The sequence below is a fragment of the Gavia stellata genome, chromosome 14, assembly GCF_030936135.1.
Source record: "Gavia stellata isolate bGavSte3 chromosome 14, bGavSte3.hap2, whole genome shotgun sequence".
In the NCBI taxonomy this organism is placed as follows: Eukaryota; Metazoa; Chordata; class Aves; order Gaviiformes; family Gaviidae; genus Gavia; species Gavia stellata.
The window spans coordinates 15,671,417-15,678,400 of NC_082607.1; positions in this window are offsets into that span (position 1 = coordinate 15,671,417).

Here is a 6,984-nt window from a genome sequence, read left to right on the forward strand (position 1 = left end):
CGGCAACTCTTAGTGTCTTCAACGCACAAAAAGACCAGGTGTGAAATTGGCCCCCATTCTGTGGGAAGTTGCATTTTAAAAGCCTCAATAAAGCTGCATCTGGAAAAGAAATAGGTATCTTTGTATTTGCTACCCCTTTCGCATGTCTTCTGATGCAAGGGAGAACATGACTGGAGATTCCAGCACGTGGAAATTTGATGGGGAAGTGGTGGAGCAGAAGAGAGAAGCGATGGCATCATTTCAGGAGCTGTAATACTGTTTCTGTTGTCTAGTTGGCAAAATCTCTCCTTAGCCACATATGGGAATTAGTGTAGATCACTGCTGTGCAAATCGAGCTTGGCTTTGAATTAACTGCTAGTGAGCTGAGCCCCTATTGATAGTATTAGCAAATAAGAACTAGAGCTGACACCTCTTTGTCTTCCTTATATTGGAAATCTATCGAGTTGCAGGGCTTGATTAAGGTCTTGGACCTTATGGTGTGCTACCTATTCCCGCTCTGCAACTGCCTAAAATATGGCATGCCTCAGGGATGCTGTTCAATACGATGCTAGTGCAGGACTCTGGGGACTCAAATGGGGATATTGCAGGTGTAGCAATGTTTCTTCCCCCAATGCTCTGCCATTGATAAATACCATAGTGTGAATGTATATAAATAACACAGGATTCCCCCTCTTGGTTTTTGTGTTCTGAGATGTCATCTCAAATACGGGGAACTGCTTAATTTCCCCCAGCTCCATTTCTTTGATAGAACATCCCCTAAATGCTCTTTCTGGCTCCTTTGAAATGCTTGTGGTGTTTCAGAGCAGACATTCCTACTTTGGGCTGCTGTACAGCTAAAACTTCTAGTTTGACTTTAGTCCCAAGCCAAGTAGAGTAAGTATGTCTCTTAACTCTATTCTGTGTAAAGAAGGGTAATGATAAAATAGATTTGGGGAAAGGGAGGGGAGGGATGAAGAGAGACTCTTCCTTGCGTGAATTTGACAGCTGACTGTGAGACCGCTCTTATTCCCAAAATGCGATTTGTTGCATCCCCCTGTGCGTGCTGAAGTCGGGCTGCGGCAGGCGATGAGGGCGAGGGGCTCGGTTTAGAAGAAGGGATGGTGCCGGTACTGCCCCTGTTAAATCCTGCTCGCCGCTCCGGGGAGGCAGAGGATGGCTCGATTGGGTTGTGTGGTCCCTCTGGATGCCTAAAACAGTGGCAGAGATATGAAAGCTTTTGCTCAAGGGAAGGCATCTGCCGGTGCTGATGTGGGGCAGACGCTGGATGTGGGGCAGCGATGAGCAGAGGCAGGCAGGGTGCTGCCTGGCAGCACTGACCCACGGCGTGCGGGTCACTTCCCGTGGTTGGTACCGTTTGATTTGTACTCAGGACTATACGTAGTCTTGAGAACACAGTTGCTACCAAAATGCACCACATCCCTCTGAAGTCAAACCAGCTGCGGGGTGATGGGATGAACCGGGCTGCTGAGCTGCTCCGTGCAGGCCAGAGCCTGCCTCCGCCGAAAATGAGCCCGGCAGCCCATTAGCACGACCCGGGGAGGCAGAGGAGCAATTCTCTCCCGCTGCTCTGTAGCCTACACATTCCTAAATTCAGCTGAAACACGGTAAATGTTTGGAGTGAGCTGAAACTGAGCCCTTAGACTAGAGGGGGGGGCTCCAGGGGAGGGACTGCGTCGGGGAAGCCCCGCTGCTGGTGTGGGGTTAGCTCCCCGCAAGCAGTCACAACAAAAACCGCGCTACAGGATGGTTTCCTACTGCTCGTGTTGGTATCTTAATGCATCTGTGGGGAAGCAGTGCATTAATTTTTCTGTAATAAAATTAATTAAAAATCCTAGTCCAAATGCGTATTGAATCAATTAGCGAACGGCTGCAGCTCTAACGGAGGTCCATAGGAAGGTGAGAGTCTGCTTTGGGGATCGTACTGGGGATACAGGCAGAGTTGAAACACCTCTGTTATCTGCTCCCTTTGATTTTTATATCGTTTTATTCACTCGTAATAAACCCTGCAACAACAGCAGTGAGGTGTGAGGGCTTCTGTTGGCTCTGGCTCAGGCGGTGGCAGGTGAATGGCTTTTTGCTTCCAGCCTCCAGCACAGTTCTGGCGGCCGCCTCGAGTTTATGTTTTCCCTCTGCTCGCTCAGGCTGTTGTTGCATGGGCAGAGAAACACCCCCCAAGTAAGGTCTCTTCTGCTGAGGGTTTTAGGGAGCAGGGCTTGGACCAGGAGAAGCGGGATGGAACCTCCCCGCTGGCTTTGCTGGGATGCGAGCAGGGCGCTGTATTTATGGCCACGCCGCATTTACGGCCATGCTGCCGTTCACTTTCTGATAAGCCCCACGCTCCCCTCTATGAATGTTAGCCTGAGCTCGCTCTCCTCTAAAAGATAATGGGAGGAACTGTGACAAGTGACATATTTCTTTCTTTCTGCTAGGGCTGCACCACGTTTTAATGCAATAAACTGAATTGCAAATTGCAGCTGCGCTGCAGAACAAAGTGTGTTAGAGACCCCGTTACCAAACGGTTGCTCTCTAAACATGTGTCAGCTTGCAGTGGAGAAGGGACCAAATAACCAGCATGCCTTACGAGGGGATCATGCCCTATGAGGTGTCTTCATCCCTTTTTAGCAGGCTGGGCTCTGGTGGGAGCGCGGTGTGTGCCTGCTCCTGCTTGGGCAATGTTTGGTGACCTGTGTTCAAAGCACTCTGCAAACATCTCATCCTTCTGATAGGTCTGATACGTACATGCTAAAGTGGGATGTGGATGAGGGGTGGCTCCTTGCCTATGCTAACGATCTTAATTGGAGTTGTCTGCTGCTAAGAGTTCTTCCCTGGGTGCGCTCCCACACCTGGATCCCTAAATTAGGCAGGAGGAAGCAGCCACAGCCCTGCTAGAGCCGACAGCTATGTCTCTTGGGTGGTGAGTACCTCCTTCTCTTGTTCCTGGATGTGGTACGGCCTCACAGAATCGCCTATGAAGTAGCTAAATCAGGGTTAGTCTTTCTGTTAAGCTGGAGCAGAGATGGCAAGTGACCTGCCTGGGACTGGGGAGCACGGGTGTTGTGCGGAGCAGCAAACTGGGTGCTGTGGTGGGGGTAAGATCTTTGGAGGCCGGGATGTATAAAAGCAAATCTTTGTCTTGTTGATGTCGAGAGATGAAATGCATTAACTGTGGTAAGGGGATGCCTGTCCTGTAACTGTGTCCCCTGACACAGCTGACTTCGTGTCCCTGGCTGAATCCAGCAGCCAGCAAAATCACGTCTGGGAACTGAGCCTTGCTGTGCGACTGGGCGTTTTGATGGTGTTTGTGGTTGACTTTTGAGCCCCTGATGTGCAGAGTACCGTTGCTCTGCCCCGTACCTGCCACCTCGTTTTGCTTCTGGCTGGGTGCTCCCCACCAAGACACCCGAGGAGCAGGAGCAGCCCCTCGGCATGGGCGTCGCAAGCCTGCGCGCGCTGCTGCAGCCAAGCCTGTGTAAGGAGAGAGGCAGGTAGGGTGCTACGAGTGGTAGACTTGCTTTTTCTTCCCAGCCTCTCCCCTTGTAAAGCTCCCTCGGGTATTTCGAGTCAGAAAAATGCTCTTTTTTTAAAATATTAATCAAACATGGCCTGGCTTTGTTGTTGTAAGAGCTTATTACTTTTAAGTGTTTTTAACTGCTTCTTTGTGAAGCTTAAGATTTGCTTTATGTTAGTTTAGAAAATTAATATGTGTAGAAGGGTGAAGTGGTTTGAGGGATTGCTTGAGACAAATGCCTCTTGCCTGCTGCTAATTACTGTGTGATTGCTCTTTTACTATGTGTTACCTGGGATGTACCAGTGATAATTTATGGTCTTGCAAAAAAGGCTCAAGAAAGGTGCAAGCAGGGGCAATTTGGTCTCCAGTTTTCTTAAAAAAATATATTGGTCAAGTTTTGTTCTCTTTAGCTTTAGAGCTCAGGCTGGGGATCTTCCCTGCGCTTGGCTTCTGCAGTTTGTTTAAGATACTGGTACCTGCAGCTCCTGGCGAAGGTTGCTCCCCAGTAGCAGGGAGAGCAAAAGGAAACGTGCGCTGGGTCTTCCTTTGGTTTATTTTGTTGCTTCATATAGTAACTTAATTTTTGCAAGCTGCTGGGAGGTGTTTCAAACCAACCTCAAAGATCAAGGTGTCAGTAAAAGTCTTAAAGAGAACCCTTTCATCCAAGGGCTTGTCTGGAAGTGGAATGAAACCTGACCAAATAGTGTTAAACTGTCTAATTAAAGATCTCTCGCTCCTCACTGTCGCTCGTGTTTTATTTGTTGTTGATTCCCCATCTGAGAGAGTTGTCTAGCAATAAAAGCAGCTAGACCAGACCTGGTATTTTGAACCTTGAGGCCAACTTGCAAAAGTCCTTCGATGGTTTTGAACGTAGGAGGACTTGGCCTGGTTTGTTTTCTGATATTCCCCGTGCGTCTCTGCAGTATGTTGCTGTTCCCTCTTAGTGCTTTGCCTGGGGAGAAAGCGAAGGTGTCTCCCTTACAGGCTCAGCCCTTTGCCTTTGCCATTAACATGTGATTACTCGTCTGGGGGGAGCACCAAGAAATACTCTTGCAGACCAACGGAAGATCGCCCTTGAGGCTTCTCATTTACTGGAAGGTGGCATCTTAAAAAGCCAACTCCAACAGTACTTCAGGTGGATCTTTCCAAGTGGCAAGAAGCCCCCAAACCCCTTTCTCTCTGTTCCCCCCCAACCCCTCCAAATAAATGCCCCCACAACGCTTATTTCCAGGTGCTGTTTCACAGATCTCTTGGCTTTTAAAGACCTGTTTCTTCACCTGTTGGGTGCCCTCCTCGCCTCCCATTCCCTGCCCCAGCTCTCCTTCTGCCCAGCGAGATGGGAGGAGGGGACGCCCCGGCCGCGGTCAGCAAATCGGACCCGACAGCTTATTTGAGGTGGTGTAACTTACTCCCAAATTTTGAGAGCAGGCTGGCCTGTCTTCTCGCTAGTCAGATGCTTTAGGGAAGATCTTCAGCTGGTGTGGGCTGTTGCTCTGTGCCAGCTCAGACCACCATCTCCCCTGAGGTTACTGTGGTCCCAGCAGCGTTGGGGCGAGGGTGGAGGCTATCACGATGCCTGAGCCGCTGCTGGCTGGGAATGTGCCGGACCAGCCGGTGCGCGTGGAGCTGAGTGGTCACGATGGAGGTGGGAAATGGGAGCGGGAGGCGGCTGAGGGATGCGGGTCTCCGGGTCTTGAACAGACGGCACCCAGCCCGCAGGGTCTCTCTCTGTGTCGGACACCATATGGTGCTGTGTTTTCACAGCCATCCCTGGGAGATAAGGTTCGGCAGCTAGTACAGATGAAAGGGAATGGGTGGTCTCAAATGTGTTTGCTGTTGCTTGTGCTCAGGCCTCTTGTGGAGATGGTTACGACTGTTGGAATACGTTGGGCTGTACCGTAGCCGTGCTGGGTTTCCGCAGCATGCTTGCTGGGCTGGGCACACCTTCTCATGACGGGGAGCGGGAGTAGGCTGCTGTGGGGTGAGATAAGGTGTTAATTAACGTGTGGACAGGAAGCGCCTTCGTATATAATCTCATCCTGCTAAAGATGTGCTGCCTTCCCTTCAGAGGTGCTCTGGTAGGGTCTCTTCCCCATTTACCCCCTTCCCAGCCCTGCTCGGGCACTGGCTCTCGCGGGAGGTGGTGGGGCTGTGCTGGGGCGCGTTGCAGAGCTACCGGGCGACAGCCTCTCCCAAAGCAGAGCTGCACATCTCCGCAAGCCAGAGCGGGATTGCCTCCGGCCCCGCAGCGCCAGGGAAGTGAGAGCCACCCTCTCGCCGCAGACGTGGGTGCTCAGGCGGCCCCGCGAGGAGGGTCCCGGGGGGGCAGCCCACCCTGACAAGGGCTCGGGGTGCCTGTGGCGGGAGAGGAGATCCTGCCGGAGGAGCTGCTGGTTTGCTAGAAACCGTCTCCTAAATATGGACATGATTGTTTTTATTTATTTATTTGCTTGCTCTGGAATCTTTGCATTTTTCCCTTAATCCTGGAGGAAAATCAGCGGTGCCCTGTGTGCATGTGACATGGCTGCGCACAAACTCCCTTTGTGACTTCTTTCTTTCACGGGGGAGAAACGCATTCAGGAAAAAGCAGGGCCCTGACAACAGGAATCAAGTGTTTCTAAATATGGACATCCCTTTTTGGACTAAAAAGTCTTTTTTGTACCATGCATATTTCCCCTGTTAATCATTTCCTTTTGTTCCTCGCTAACTTTGGTCCTCCAATGTTATAGAAGGAATTATAGCCACTCTGTTTGTAAACTTTCCTTTACGATACACGAACCGGCTTGTATGTTAGATGAGTTTGCTGGGTTTTCTTTTTAACGCAGTTGGAAAGACCAGCGCTCTGGTTGCTCAACCTTGTTTTTTCCTTTTTTTTTTTTTAAAGAGTCATATTTGGCCTCAGCCCATCTCGAAATATTGGGGATTTTACAGGCCATTGAGCTTTGCCTGGTCCTATTCACTGCTTTTGTGTTATGCTAATTGGCTTGATAAAGAAGGGCCTGGGCTCTGTAAAGTGCTTCTCTTCCAAGGTGAAATGTGAGATGGAGGGGGGAAATATTCGGATGTTCACTAGCAGTTATGCTCGCTGGATAATCTCAATGCATCAGAAATCAACTAGAGCTCAGACAAAGTAGGGGATTAGGAGTCTGAGATGGGCGAGCGGGGTGGACATCTGGAAGCCTGCTGTTTAGCTTGTCTGCTGGGGTGGGTTGCGTCTTCATTATATGGGTTATACGCGCTGAAAATGATCAGCGCGCTGGGATCGCGGTTGCTCTCTGCGGATATATTCAGAAATAACAATTTTCTGTCGTTATTTACGGAGCACCCCGCCTTCCCCGGCAGAGCTCTGTGCGTTCAACGCAAACCCAATCACCAGCGCAAGCAGCGCAGGAGAAGCTCACAGTCTGAAGCTGCAGGGACACACTCGGGTTTTGCGGTGCTGTTTGCACACACCACCGCTGCTTTGAGGTTTTGGG